The sequence below is a fragment of the Oncorhynchus mykiss genome, chromosome 30, assembly GCF_057628025.1.
Source record: "Oncorhynchus mykiss isolate SJ-2025 chromosome 30, ASM5762802v1, whole genome shotgun sequence".
Taxonomy (NCBI): domain Eukaryota; kingdom Metazoa; phylum Chordata; class Actinopteri; order Salmoniformes; family Salmonidae; genus Oncorhynchus; species Oncorhynchus mykiss.
In genome coordinates this window covers 27,377,282-27,391,523 of record NC_143051.1, presented here as the reverse complement: position 1 = coordinate 27,391,523, position 14,242 = coordinate 27,377,282, and the positions used below count along the sequence as shown (strand labels likewise).

Genomic DNA, 14,242 nt, shown 5'->3' with positions numbered 1-14,242 from the left:
ACACACACACACAGATAAACACACACGCACACCTGGGGATCTGGGAGGGAGAGCACCACAGACATCTGGCTGATGATCAATCTTCACCATATCGCTGTGAATTACAGACTGAATGAGCTCCACTACTCTCCATCGTCTGAGAGTGTTGGTAATACACACACCTACTGTTTTGTTGTTGTTGTCATTGAGCGATGCTAACAAATAGACTCTAGTAGTTTTCTATGAAATGACTGCTGAGGAGGAGATGTATTTCTTGCTCATACTTCCTGTCTCATTCTTCCAGCTTTCACCTTGTCTACAGACAGTCTGGCTCAGCCCAAGGGCTTGAAGCCATGTTTTGTTTATCCTGCATGTTTTAGAGAAGTTAACATTACAATATATCACCTACTGCAGGGGTCTCTAATTACATTCAGCCACGGGCTGATTTTTTCTTGAGCGGATGGTTAGGGGGGCGGGAGATATTAATACATAATTTGTACACTGCACACTGACCTCAAGAAGCCCAAGCAGATGTAGTATTTGACAGAATAATTTCAAACCTTGATTACATTGTGATACGATCACATATAAATCAAATCAAATTCATTTATATAGCCCTCCGTACATCAGCTGATATCTCAAAGTGTTGTACAGAAACCCAGCCTAAAACCCCAAACAGCAAGCAATGCAGGTGTAGAAGCACGGTGGCTAGGAAAAACTCCCTAGAAAAGGCAAAAACCTAGGAAGAAACCTAGAGAGGAACCAGGCTATGTGGGGTGGCCAGTCCTCTTCTGGCTGTGCCGGGTGGAGATTATAACAGAACATGGCCAAGATGTTCAAATGTTCATAAATGACCAGCATGGTCAAATAATAATAATCACAGTAGTTGTCGAGGGTGCAGCAAGTCAGCACCTCAGGAGAAAATGTCAGTTGGCTTTTCATAGCCGATCATTAAGAGTATCTCTACCGCTCCTGCTGTCTCTAGAGAGTTGAAAACAGCAGGTCTGGGACAGGTAGCACGTCTGGTGAACAGGTCAGGGTTCCATAGCTGCAGGCAGAACAGTTGATACTGGAGCAGCAGCATGGCCAGGTGGACTGGGGACAGCAAGGAGTCATCATGCCAGGTAGTCCTGAGGCATAGTCCTAGGGCTCAGGTCCTCCGAGAGAGAGAAAGAAAGAGAGAAAGAGAGAATTAGAGAGAGCACACTTAAATTCACACAGGACACCGAATAGGACAGGAGAAGTACTCCAGATATAACAAACTGACCCTAGCCCCCCGACACATAAACTACTGCAGCATAAATACTGGAGGCTGAGACAGGAGGGGTCAGGAGACACTGTGGCCCCATCCGAGGACACCCCCGGACAGGGCCAAACAGGAAGGATATAACCCCACCCACTTTGCCAAAGCACAGCCCCCACACCACTAGAGGGATATCTTCAACCACCAACTTACCATCCTGAGACAAGGCCGAGTATAGCCCACAAAGATCTCCGCCACGGCACAACCCAAGGGGGGGGGGGGGGGGGGGCGCCAACCCAGACAGGAAGATCACATCAGTGACTCAATATACCTCTCTGTGTATTAGGCATGTTTACCTCTCCTTACCAGGAATGATACTTCTAGTTTAAAACGATTTGGTACGATATGATTAGTGGTATGAATCGATGAGATTCGGTTTTGTTGAGATATGATTCAATGCACTGACAGTTGTTGCATGAACACGTTCATTTTCCATTCTGAATGAATATCTGATGGTGGTGGAGCTCAGGTGCTGGATCTGTCTGAGCTGACTTCTCTGAGCTGAGGGGCACTGTGTGTGTGTGTGTGTGTGTGTGTGTGTGTGTGTGTGTGTGTGTGTGTGTGTGTGTGTGTGTGTGTGTGTGTGTGTGTGTGTGTGTGCGCGTGCATGTGCATGTGCGTGGTGAGGTGAGGTGAGCCATAGGGTAGACTAAGCATCCACCACTATCAAATTAGGGGGGGCAATTTGTTTTTGTCCCCCACTTTTTATCTGGTCCTCATCATCCACTGATTAACTTGTCATGTGGCAGGTGAACATGTATTGAGCTAGTTATATGTCAATATTTATCTTTAGAAATTAGCTATTACATTCAAAGCCAAGTGATATAACACAGCTTTGGATTTCAAAGCCGTCTCAAAAGCGAATGGTTTTGATTGTTTGTAATTTGAAGGAAAAGAGAGCTACTCTCTTCTCTCATTCTGACCAGTGCATCTGGCAAAAATGATTGTGGTTCTTTTTATGAAAGTACACCATGACCCTGTTAATGTAAAAATTACCAAATGCACTCACTGTTTAAAGCAGAACTACCAAAAATATTTTGCATAGTGAATCTGCCAATCGAAAGCCCCAATCAGCAGTTAAATGTGCAATAAGCAAGATGTGAGATGTGTCCACTCAGGTAGCCGACACAGCTCTGCCAGTTAAACACAATTTCCTACAGAGCGTTTGGTAACAATGACCCAGCAAATTACTTTGGTTAATAAAGCCTTTGATTTATCATTGCGAAAGCTATTTTACAAACATCTGAATGCTGAAGGTGGCACGTAGATGTAGCCTACCAGTATTAGATCAAGGATAGGGTAGACCTACCTCTCGTTGGTGCGAGCAGCTGCGTCTCCCACACTCTGCACACAGTTGTTATGACAATGTCATATGCAGTTACATGCATACAGTTTGATAGGCTGAGGGAGAGGACGAATCGATTCAGTCAGGAAAGATTATAGGTATTTTCTGAATGGACCGATGCCCTCCTATCTAAAACATTTGAACCATTATATACCTACTATTTATGCATGGGAATACTTGATAACAGATTTCCCAAATTAAAATCACTTAGAAAAAAGGAAAAAATGAAATGTACATTTGAAATCAGAAGTTTACATACACTTAGGTTGGGGTCATTAAAACTACTTTTTCAACCACTCCACAAATTTATTTTCTTTATCAAACTATAGTTTTGGCAAGTCGGTTAGAACATCTACTTTGTGCATGACACAAGTACTTTTTCCAACAATTGTTTACAGACAATTTATAATTCACTGTATCACAATTCCAGTGGGTCAGAAGTTTACATACACTAAGTTGACTGTGCCTTTAAACAGCTTGTAAAATTCCAGAATATTATGTCATGTCTTTAGAAGCTTCTGATAGGCTAATTGACATCATTTGACTCAGTAGGAGGTGTACCTGTGGATGTATTTCAAGGACTACCTTCAAACTCAGTGCCTCTTTGCTTAACATTCAAAAAAATATATATTTGACCTTTATTTAACCAGGTAAGCTAGTTGAGAACAAGTTATCATTTACATCTGCGACCTGGCCAAGATAAAGCAAAGCAGTGCGACACAAACAACAACACAGAGTTACAGATGGAATAAACAAACATACAGTCAAAAATACAGGATAGGATAAGTAGGATAAAGGAGGTGAAGCAATAAATAGGCCAGAGTGGTGAAATAATTACAATATAGCAATTAAACACTGGAGTGATAGATGTGCAGAAGATGAGTGTGCAAGCAGAGATAATGGGGTGCAAAGGAGTAAAATAAATAACAGTATTGGGGGATGAGGTAGTTGGATGGGCTATTTACAGATGGGCTATGTACAGGTGCAGTGATCTGTGAGCTGCTCTGACAGCTGGTGCTTAAAGTTAGGGATGGAGATATGAGTCTCCAGCTTCAGACATCATGGGAAAATCAGAAGAAATCAGCCAAGACTTCAGAAAAATAAATGTAGACCTCCACAAGTCTGGTTCATCCTTGGGAGCAATTTCCAAATGCCTGAAGGTACCACCTTCATCTGTACAAACAATAGTACGCAAGTATGAGACCACGCAGCCATCATACTGCTCAGGAAGGAGACGCGTTCTGTCTCCTAGAGATGAACATACTTTGGTGCGAAGAGTGCAAATCAATTCCAGAACAACAGCAAAGAAACAGGTACAAAATAATCTATATCCACAGTAAAACGAGTCCTATATCGACATAACCTGAAAGGCAATGCTATCAAATACTAATTGAGTGTATGTAAACTTCTGACCCACTGGGAATGTGATGAAAGTAATACAAATGGAAAGAAATCATTCTCTCTACTATTATTCTGACATTTCACATTCTTAAAATAAAGTGGTGATCCTAACTGACCGGGCATTTTTACTAGGATTAAATGTCAGGAATTGTGAAAAACTGAATTTAAATGTATTTGGCTAAGGTGTATGTAAACTTCTGACTTCAATTGTATATTTTTTTTACTAAGAAAATAAAGGCACACATTTTTCCCCGTGGGTCACCTATTGGGGAACCCTGACGTACTGTATGGAGCATTCTGGAGTTACAATGTTTTTGTTTTGGTGATTCAATTACTTTCAGAATTCAGTGGCTTTACTATGCTGAATCATTCCCTCTATCTTATATCAGTGATTCGATAAGAACAGCAAATAGTGATATCAGATTATTGGGGAATCTAATTAGTATAAAACTAAATTATAAATGATATTATTTGCCTTGCAGTCTGAGGCTGATTACACAATAAAGTAATTGCATCGAAATCTCATTCCATATATTTCATATGCCACACACATACACACGCACCTACACAAACACACTCGTGCACGCACACACACCCACGCTCACAAGGCCATCAGGAACCTGTTCCCGACCTGCCTGTCAGCTCATTGGAAAGGAATTAACAGTAATACGATTGTGATTATTCTGCCTGCTACCAATTTCTTACCATTCACCAGGAATCAGAAACACTTGTCATTTCAATTTGGACTGATAACGAGAAAGGTGTAGATGAAGAATGTGAGGGGACGGACAGTGAAGGGTTTATGTGGTGTAAGGAGACGTTGAAGTGAAGGGAGAGACAGAGACAGAGAGTGGAGAGCTTTCTTGTTAAACCGTAGTGACAGTGAAGTCATTCCCAGGGTTGATGCCTGGTGACGGAAATACAGCTACAAGCTCATATCTCATACCGTCTTCATGAGTTAGCGTTTATTTCCTGTCCATAATCTATGGTGCAGGCCTCAGTCACATCACAGGCCTCGAACTTAAACACATGAGTTCCATCTGAGAGCAGATAGTGTTTGCATTCCTATGGGTCCACAAAATGGCGCACTACATTTGGGATAGGGGCTATTTGGGACTTTAGTAGTGTCTCATGTTAAGCAGAAGAACACATTCAGAGCCTTCAGTAAGTATTTACACCCCTTGACTTTTTCCACATGTTGTTGTGTTACAGCCTGAATTTAAAATGGATTCAATTGAGATTGTGTGTCATTCATCTACACACGATACCCCACAATGTCAAAGTGGAGTTATGTTTTTAGAAATGTTTACAAATAAATACATGTAAATAAAAAGGTATTCATGTCAATCAGTATTCAACCCTTTTGTTATTGCAAGCTTAAATAAGTTCAGGAATAAAAATGTGCTTATCAAGTCACATAATAAGTTGCATGGACTCACTCTGTGTGCAATAATATTGTTTAACATGATTTTAAAATGACTACACTATCTCTGTACCTCACACATAGAATTATCTGTAAGGTTCCTCAGTCGAGCAGTGAATTTCAAGCACAGATTCAAGCACAAGGACACTAGCGGTGCATGGGTAAAATCACTGGGGAAGCCAAGACAGGGAAAAAAAGCAATTGTACAACCTATGTGTTTTTATAATTGTGTTGTTTGCTCTATAACCTGTTAGTTCATATGCCATGCCACCGTGATACAGTATATAGGTCTGAGGCCAAGACAATAAGAAGACTAAATTCAACCACACCTTTGTTTCATCACAAAACCGGAGAGCAACATCTGTCCGGTGGAGTCCACAAAGCATATTGCATGTAACAAACTGACCTACAGCATGGTCAAGCAAGTTAATGTTTCCAACCTTTTTGAACTAACTAAACAACTACTGATTTAGAACACCTCAGCGTTATCGCAAGTGGCGAAGAAAACAGGAGCTGCCTCCACTATTCCAGCACCATTTCAACATTTCATCATTAAATCACCGATTGCTTAGCCTAAAACAGTGACAACTAAAAGATTCCAAAAACAATTTAGTCAAATCAAAATAAGCTAAATATTATGTGGCTGTCCATGGTACTGATTTATGTGTATGTGTATGAGTGTGTGTGTGTGTGTGTGTGTGTGTGTGTGTGTGTGTGTGTGTGTGTGTGTGTGTGTGTGTGTGTGTGTGTGTGTGTGTGTGTGTGTGTGTGTGTGTGTGTGTGTGTGTGTGTGAGGGGCACTGTTTTGCTCCTTCGGTGGCTGACTCCGACTCCGTTGAGATACATTCAGCCTCTTGCGAATTGAAGGAACATTTTGAAACACAGAGAGACGCACAGAGAGACAAAAGATAAATTATATTTTTTATAGGATTTTTGGGGGGAGAAGCCTGCTTTCTCTTGGCATCCAAGAATACACTCCACTGCACAAAAACCAGGGAGGTTTTCCAATGGTTCGAAAAGAAGGGCACGTATTAAAAACAGCAGACGTTGAATGTCCCTGTAAGCATCAAATTGTATTTGTCACTTGCTTCGGTAAACAGCAGATGTAGACTAGCAGTGAAACGTTTACTAACGGGCCTTTCCAGCAATGACATTTTTTTAAAGAGAAATAGTAGAAAGAAAAACATATATAATAATAACACAAGGAATAAATACACAATGGTAACTTGGCTATATACACAAGGTACCAGTTTCAAGTCGATGTGCAGGGGTACGAGGTAGATGAGGTAGATCTGTACATATAGGTTATGTAAAGTGACTAGGCAACGGGGTAGATAATTAACAGTAACAGCATGTGATGAGTCAAAAGAGATTAGTGCAAAAATGTCAATGAGGATATTCCGGGTAGCTATTGGTTTACTATTTAACTAACTATTTAACAGTTGTAAGGCTTGGGGATAGAAGCTGTTCAAGGTCCTGTTGGTTCCAGACTTGGTTCATTGGTACCGCTTGCCATGCGCTATCAGAGAGAACAGTCTATGACTTGGGTGACTGGAGTCTTTGATATTTTTGGGTCGTTCCTCTGACGCCGCCTGGTTTAGAGTTCCTGGATGGCAGGGAGCTCGGCCCTAGTGATGTACTGGGCCGTGTGCACTACCCTCTGTAGCACCTTGCTGCCGGATGTCAAACAGTTACCATACCAAGCAGTGATCAGCCAGTCAAGATGCTCTCAATGGTGAAGCTGTCTGAGGGCCCAAGCCAAATCTTTTCAGGTTACCGAGGGGGAAGAGGTGTTGTCGTGCCATCGAGGAACTTGAAGCTCTCGACCTGTTCCACAATACACCCAGTCACTACAAAGATACAGGCGTCCTTCCTAACTCAGTTGCCGTAGATGAAGGAAACTGTCCAGGATTTTACCATGAGGCCAATGGTAACTTTAAAATAGATACCGAGTTGAATTGCTTTCATAAGAGATAACATTTATGTTAGTATTACTCCACAGTACTAACATAAATGACGGAGTGAAAAGAAGGAAGCCTTTACAGAATGAAAAATATTCCAAAACATGCATCCTTTTTGTAACAAGGCACTTAAGTAACACTTAAAAATGAACTTTCTGTCTGGAATACAAAGCGTTATGTTTGGGGCAAATCCAACACAACACATCACTTCATATTTTCAAGCATGGTGGTGGCCGCATCATGTGTGGGTATGCTTGTCATCGGCAAGGACTAGAGAGTTTTTTAGGATAAGAATCCTAGAGGAAAACATGGTTCAATCTTCTTTCCAACAGACACTAGGAGAGAAGTTCACCTTTCAGCAGGACAATTACCTAAAACACAAGGCCAAATATACACTGGAGTTGCTTACCAAGATGACATTGAATGTTCCTGAGTGGCCTAGATACAGTTTTCACGTAAAAATTGTGCTTAATTTGAGTCGAATCCTGCCAGGAACAGAATCCGGCACATCTCCGTTTTGGACTGTTTCGTTTCGGAACCTATTTGGCCGGATCCGGTGCCTCTCAGTGGCATGAAAAATAATTGTCACTATTTGCAATGTAAAAATTCTAATAAAAGCGATCAAAGTTAATTTGAGTTGTCACTGCGTTAATTCTCCAGCCCCGCCCCCCGTATCTCTCACATAACTAAAATTAGATTTGCTCACTATGATCTCTCCCCTTCTCTCTGCTCTGACAGACATGAGCCTGCAACTCGCATCTCTCCAGCACTGCACTTTATCATGTATTTCTTTATAGAGGCACGCAAAGGGTTCTGGAGGAGCTGCGGCATGCCTGATGAATCGAAATAAATTTGCCAAAGTTATAGAGTTACTGCTGTCTGTTCAGAAAGGAAGGACATCATTCAGAATAACCTACTACACCATGAGAAAGGCAAAAATTTAGCCACAGAGTATAAATAGCTTCTTTTAGACTAGCTGTGGAGTGTAGCTCAATAACAAGGCATAGCCTACAGTCTGGAACGTGCAGCAAATATGTCCGTAAACAAACACCATCCAAACAAAACGTGCCTTTCGCAATATTTCAATTAGTTTATAATCTCGGGAAAACACATGATGGAAAGCAAATGGCTCCTGCTGAAAAGAGAAGACTCTAATCTGTCAGCTGTAGGCTACCAAAATATTTGATCAACTTCTCTTCCAAATATTGTTTTACAAAGTAAAACAAGAGAGAGAGAGAGATAGAGAGGCTTTTGGCACGACCTCATATTCCATCACCAGCATGTGAGCTGCGCATCATTGGGTGAGTCAGTGAAACTGAAAAGCATTTTAAGGACTATAATTTACTCCTCATATTGTACCATAAAATATGTCTCCACACACCTAGGCATAGGCTATTGATGGATTCAAGACAAGGTCATTTTCATTGAACTCAGTTTCTCAGTTTGTCTGTGTCAAAGTAGCCTGTCATTTCAATCATTTGTGAGGTATTATGGTGCTTTCAAGACAACTGGGAACTTGGACAAAAAAATTGGTTGAATCATGACGTCAGTGATGTTCAGGTCAGAAAGTCGGAGTTCTGGAACGAGTCCAGAGTTCCCCACTTGGAATTCTAAGTTGGATGACCGTCCAAAACAAATCTTCCCAGTTGGAGCTTGTTTTTTCCCGATTTCCCAGTTGTCTTGAATGCGTCATAAAAAAAATGATTATGCCAGAGTCTCCAGTCATGCGAAATGATGTAGAATTGCAAGAAATGCGTTAATAAAAGGCCCAAAATTTCCCGGACCAACCTACACACATTTTTTCCCTCATGTGTGCAACTTCTGTAAGTGCCTCTACACTACTGCTCTATGCCCCTACGCAAATGTGATGATATGCATGCATTGCTTTATTTCAAAGGTAATTTTTCTCATGCTTTCCAGTGTTGTGCTGGGGGGGCAAGGCTATTTTCTTGCCTGCCGAAATACTCCCCCTCTTCTATCTTGGGACTGCAAGGCCTGGCACACCTCTGGATAGTTTTGGTACTGCAAGATAGAAAATGTTCTAATGTTTAAGAAAATAAATATAATAATAGAAGATAATATAATACAAATATTATCACACAATAACACAAAAACATCATAGAAAGTTACGTTTGTTAACAAGCATTAAACAGGAAATACAAATTTAAATCTTTGCATAAATTACAATAAATAAAAAATAAAATGACAATAAATAACATAAACAAATTGGAAATCTGCAACAGCTCGACTGAATATTTAGTCCACTTTTTATGGAAATTTTCCAGGTGATACTGTCGCCTGGGACTCAAACCTAACCTCATCCTGACAGGCAGCGCAGACATAATCCTCCAATGATGTGACGGTCTTCATACAGGACCGGTGGAACCATCGTGGGCAGCGGTCACAACCAATAGAAATGTTACAGCTTATACAAATTCATACTCGTAAAAATATGCCTTTAGAAGTGAACAAGCAATTACCCAGTTAGTGTCTTCCTCATTATTATCCTCATCCCCACAGAAGTGGCACAGTTGGCTCAAGTCATCCAGCAAAACATAATGTCAAGTAGTCTATACATCTTTACATGTATTTTTCTGAGCAAACAGGGAACAGGGAATAAGGGAATAGTATAGGTTTCTTGTAACCAAATGTTTAAATGCATGTGTTTTAGTGGCCATCTAGTCAGAAGTTGGATCAAAGATCACCTTGAAAGATCCATATAAATGTTGTTGTTTTTTAAATCTACAATTATATTAAATTAGAAATTGAACATACCAGTGTTTTGGAGGAGAGTAACTGCTATTTCTTCTCTCATGAAGTTAACATCTTTGTCCGTATTTGAAAAGACAATCGACTCCTCCTTCAGAACACATTCAGCAAACTGGGGAAATAATGTGATGGGCATTTCAGTTTCCCCAGCAAAATTATGTTACACATTATAATCGCAACTATACAACGACACAGCTATAATATAATTTGACAGTTCTGTTTTGCCTTTTCGTCAGTATACTTTCAGTAGGTTAATTGTGCATTACTTGTACTCTCATACTTACTTTCAAGGCAAAGACCCCACAAGAAGTAACATCTTGTTGGCATGGTGAGGAAGGGTACCACACACTCATCTGGAGATACTACACCCCTTCTCTCTCAGGAATGATCTGAACATATATGTTAATACAAGTACAGCCTTTTGAAACACTTTATTGATTACAATATAGAGATTACTAACAGTATAGCATTTCAAATACTTTATTATTCCATTGTAAAAAAAATATTAAAGACAACAGGCCTTGCAGTCCCAAGATAGAAGAGGGGAAGAATTTCAGCAGGCAAGAGAATAGCCTTGCCCGAAATCCTCCCCCCCTTTCTAATTTAGTTAACTTTGTGGCTACAGTCAAATAATTTCTGTGGCACACACTACTGGTCAACATGAGCTACCAAAATGATTCAGAAGTGTGCCAGGCCTTGCAGTCCCAAGATAGAAGGGGGGGGGGGGGGATTTTGGTATGCAAGCAATAAACATTTCAGAACAACTACTAGTCGAATAAGATGGCGAATTTTGGCAAAGAGATTTATTTATAGACTAATACACTTGAAACAAATAATCAAACCGAAAAATGCAGACATTACTAGTGCCTCCCCGAGATCAAACCGACATGAAAAATAAAATGAAACGCAGCCTAACGTGAACAGAAATCTCAACTAGCAAGCAAGTCGCAGCAATGAAGAATTGAGTGCATGCGAGTTCAAGCATGTTGCAGCGATGAAGAATTGAGTACATACGAGTTCACGCGAAGGGGGGGGGGGGGGGGGTGGATAATTCTGGCAGGTCACCTTCTCGCACTCAGTTTTTCTTCCAGCACCTCCCGATTTACAAATTAAGCACTGCTTAAATCGACTTGAAAATATATGGCAAGACTTGAAAATGGCTATTTAGCAATGACCAATAACAAACTTGAAGATTTTTTTGTAAGAATAATGGACAAATATTGTACAATCCATGTTTGCAAAGCTCTTAGAGACACCCTGAAAGGTAATACTAACTTGTATTTACTAAGGGGGTTGAATACTTATTTATTTAAAAGTAATACACATTTTCTTCCACAGTCAAGGGGTATGAATATTTTCTGAAGGCACCATGCAACTCACAGCATGGCTAAAAAACACATCTGGTAAAATTCATCCCATATTAAAGAACAACATGATCCCTTTGGTGATGAGGAGCAGCGCAGTGTGTGTGTGTGTGTGTGTGTGTGTGTGTGTGTGTGTGTGTGTGTGTGAGCTACACGCTTCCTGCTGACACCGTAAAGAGAAGACAGGTGTTAAATTGTAGCTGACAACAGTCTAATGCTTCTGAATGCGGTATAATGTGTATATCTACAAGTTACATACAATACAAACATACAGTGCATTTGGAAAGTATCCGAACCCCTTGACTTTTTCCACATTTTGTTACGTTACACCCTTATTCTAAAATGGATTAAATATTTTATTTTCCACATCAATCTACACATAATACCCCATAATGACAAAGTGAAAACAGTTTTTTAGAAATTTCTGCAAATATATAAAAAATATAGAAACAGAAATACCTAATTTACATAAGGTAAGTATTCAGACCCTTTGCTATGAGACTCGAAATTGAGCTTAGTTGCATCTTGTTTCCTTTGATCATCCTTGAGTTGTTTCTACAACTTGATTGGAGTCCACCTGTGGTAAAATCTATTGATTGAACATGATTTGGAAAGGCACAGACCTGACTATATAAGGTCCCACAGTTGACAGTGCATGTCAGAGAAATATCCACGCCGTGAAGTCGAAGGAATTGTCCATCGAGCTCCTTAGACCTCCTTGGCCTCCATCACTCTTAAATAAAAGAAGTTTGGAACCACCAAGACTCTTCATAGAGCGGCTGCTCTGCCAAACTGAGCAATCTGGGTTGAAGGGCCTTGGTCAGGGAGGTGACCAAGAACCCAATGGTCACTCTAACAGAGCTCCAGAGTTCCTCTGTGGAGATGGAAGAACCTTCCAGAAGGACAACCATCTCTTCAGTGCTCCACCAATCAGGCCTTCATGGCTCCTCAGTAAATGGCACGTGACAGCCTAAAGACTCTCAGACCATGAGAAACAAGATTCTCTAGTCTGATGAAACCAAGATTGAACTCTTTGGCCTGAATGCCAAGCGTCACGTCTGGAGGAAACCTGGCACCGTCCCTACGGTGAAGCATGGTGGTGGCAGCATCATCCTGTGGGGATTTTTTTTCTGCGGCAGGGACTGAGAGACTAGTCGGGATCGAGAGAAAGATGAACGGAGCAAAGTCCAAAGAGGTCCTTGATGAAAACCTGCTCCAGAGTGCTCAGGACTTTTGGGGCGAAGGTTCACCTTCCAACAGGACAACAACCCTAAGCACACAGCCAAGGCTTCGGGACAAGTCTCTGAATGTCCTTGAGTGACCCAGCCAGAGCCCGGACTTGAACCCGATCGAACATTTCTGGAGAGACCTGAAAATAGCGACCTGTGTAGCGACACTCCCCATCCAACCTGACAGAGCTTGAGAGGATCTGCAGAGAAGAATGGGAGAAACTCCCCAAATACAGGTGTGCCAAGCTTGTAGTGTCATACCCAAGAATACTCCGCTGTAATCGCTGCTAAAGGTGCTTCATCAAAGTACTGAGTATTTTTAATACATTTGAAAATAATGTCATTATAGGGTATTGGGAACACTTCCTTACACGGTACACCAAAAACAGATTTCAAATGTAGACATTTCTGCTAAGAAACAGATGGCTGTGATATAATGACCATGAGGAAAACTTGTTCATACAGATGTAGGATCTTAATTTGAGCCAGTTTGCTACAGCAGGAAAATAATCCTGCAGCAACAATACATTGAATTATTATGTGGATTATAATTCATAGACATGTTTCTTACTGTGTTACACTGTGAAGTCAATGGAGAACAAGAGCACCTCCTCCCAGCTGCCCACTGCACTGAGGCTAGGTAACACGGTCACCACCGATAAATCCATGATTATCGAAAACTTCAATAAGCATTTCTCAACGGCTGGCCATGCCTTCCGCCTGGCTACTTCAACCTCGGCCAACAGCCCCGCCCCCCCCGCTGCTCCTCGCCCAAGCCTCTCCAGGTTCTCCTTTACCCAAATCCAGATAGCAGATGTTCTGAAAGAGCTACAAAACCTGGACCCGTACAAATCAGCTGGGCTTGACAATCTGGACCCTCTATTTCTGAAACTATCCGCCACCATTGTCGCAACCCCTATTACCAGCCTGTTCAACCTCTCTTTCATATCGTCTGAGATCCCCAAGGATTGGAAAGCTGCCGCAGTCATCCCCCTCTTCAAAGGGGGAGACACCCTGGACCCAAACTGTTACAGACCTATATCCATCCTGCCCTGCCTATCTAAGGTCTTCGAAAGCCAAGTCAACAAACAGGTCACTGACCATCTCGAATCCCACTGTACCTTCTCCGCTGTGCAATCTGGTTTCCGAGCCGGTCACGGGTGCACCTCAGCCACACTCAAGGTACTAAACGATATTATAACCGCCATCGATAAAAGACAGTACTGTGCAGCCGTCTTCATCGACCTTGCCAAGGCTTTCGACTCTGTCAATCACCATATTCTTATCGGCAGACTCAGTAGCCTCGGTTTTTCGGATGACTGCCTTGCCTGGTTCACCAATTACTTTGCAGACAGAGTTCAGTGTGTCAAATCGGAGGGCATGCTGTCCGGTCCTCTGGCAGTCTCTATGGGGGTGCCACAGGGTTCAATTCTCGGGCCGACTCTTTTCTCTGTATACATCAATGATG

The 14,242-nt window shown here is 41.5% G+C and overlaps 1 protein-coding gene and 1 long non-coding RNA gene across 3 annotated transcripts in view; one reads left to right on the top strand and one right to left on the bottom strand.

The window, feature by feature from the left end:
- The window catches only part of LOC149970246 (uncharacterized), a 246,874-nt gene that overhangs the window by 123,015 nt on the left and 109,617 nt on the right, over positions 1–14,242 (bottom strand). The window lies entirely within an intron of this gene.
- The window catches only part of LOC110489416 (KH domain-containing, RNA-binding, signal transduction-associated protein 3), a 153,247-nt gene that overhangs the window by 106,695 nt on the left and 32,310 nt on the right, over positions 1–14,242 (top strand). The window lies entirely within an intron of this gene.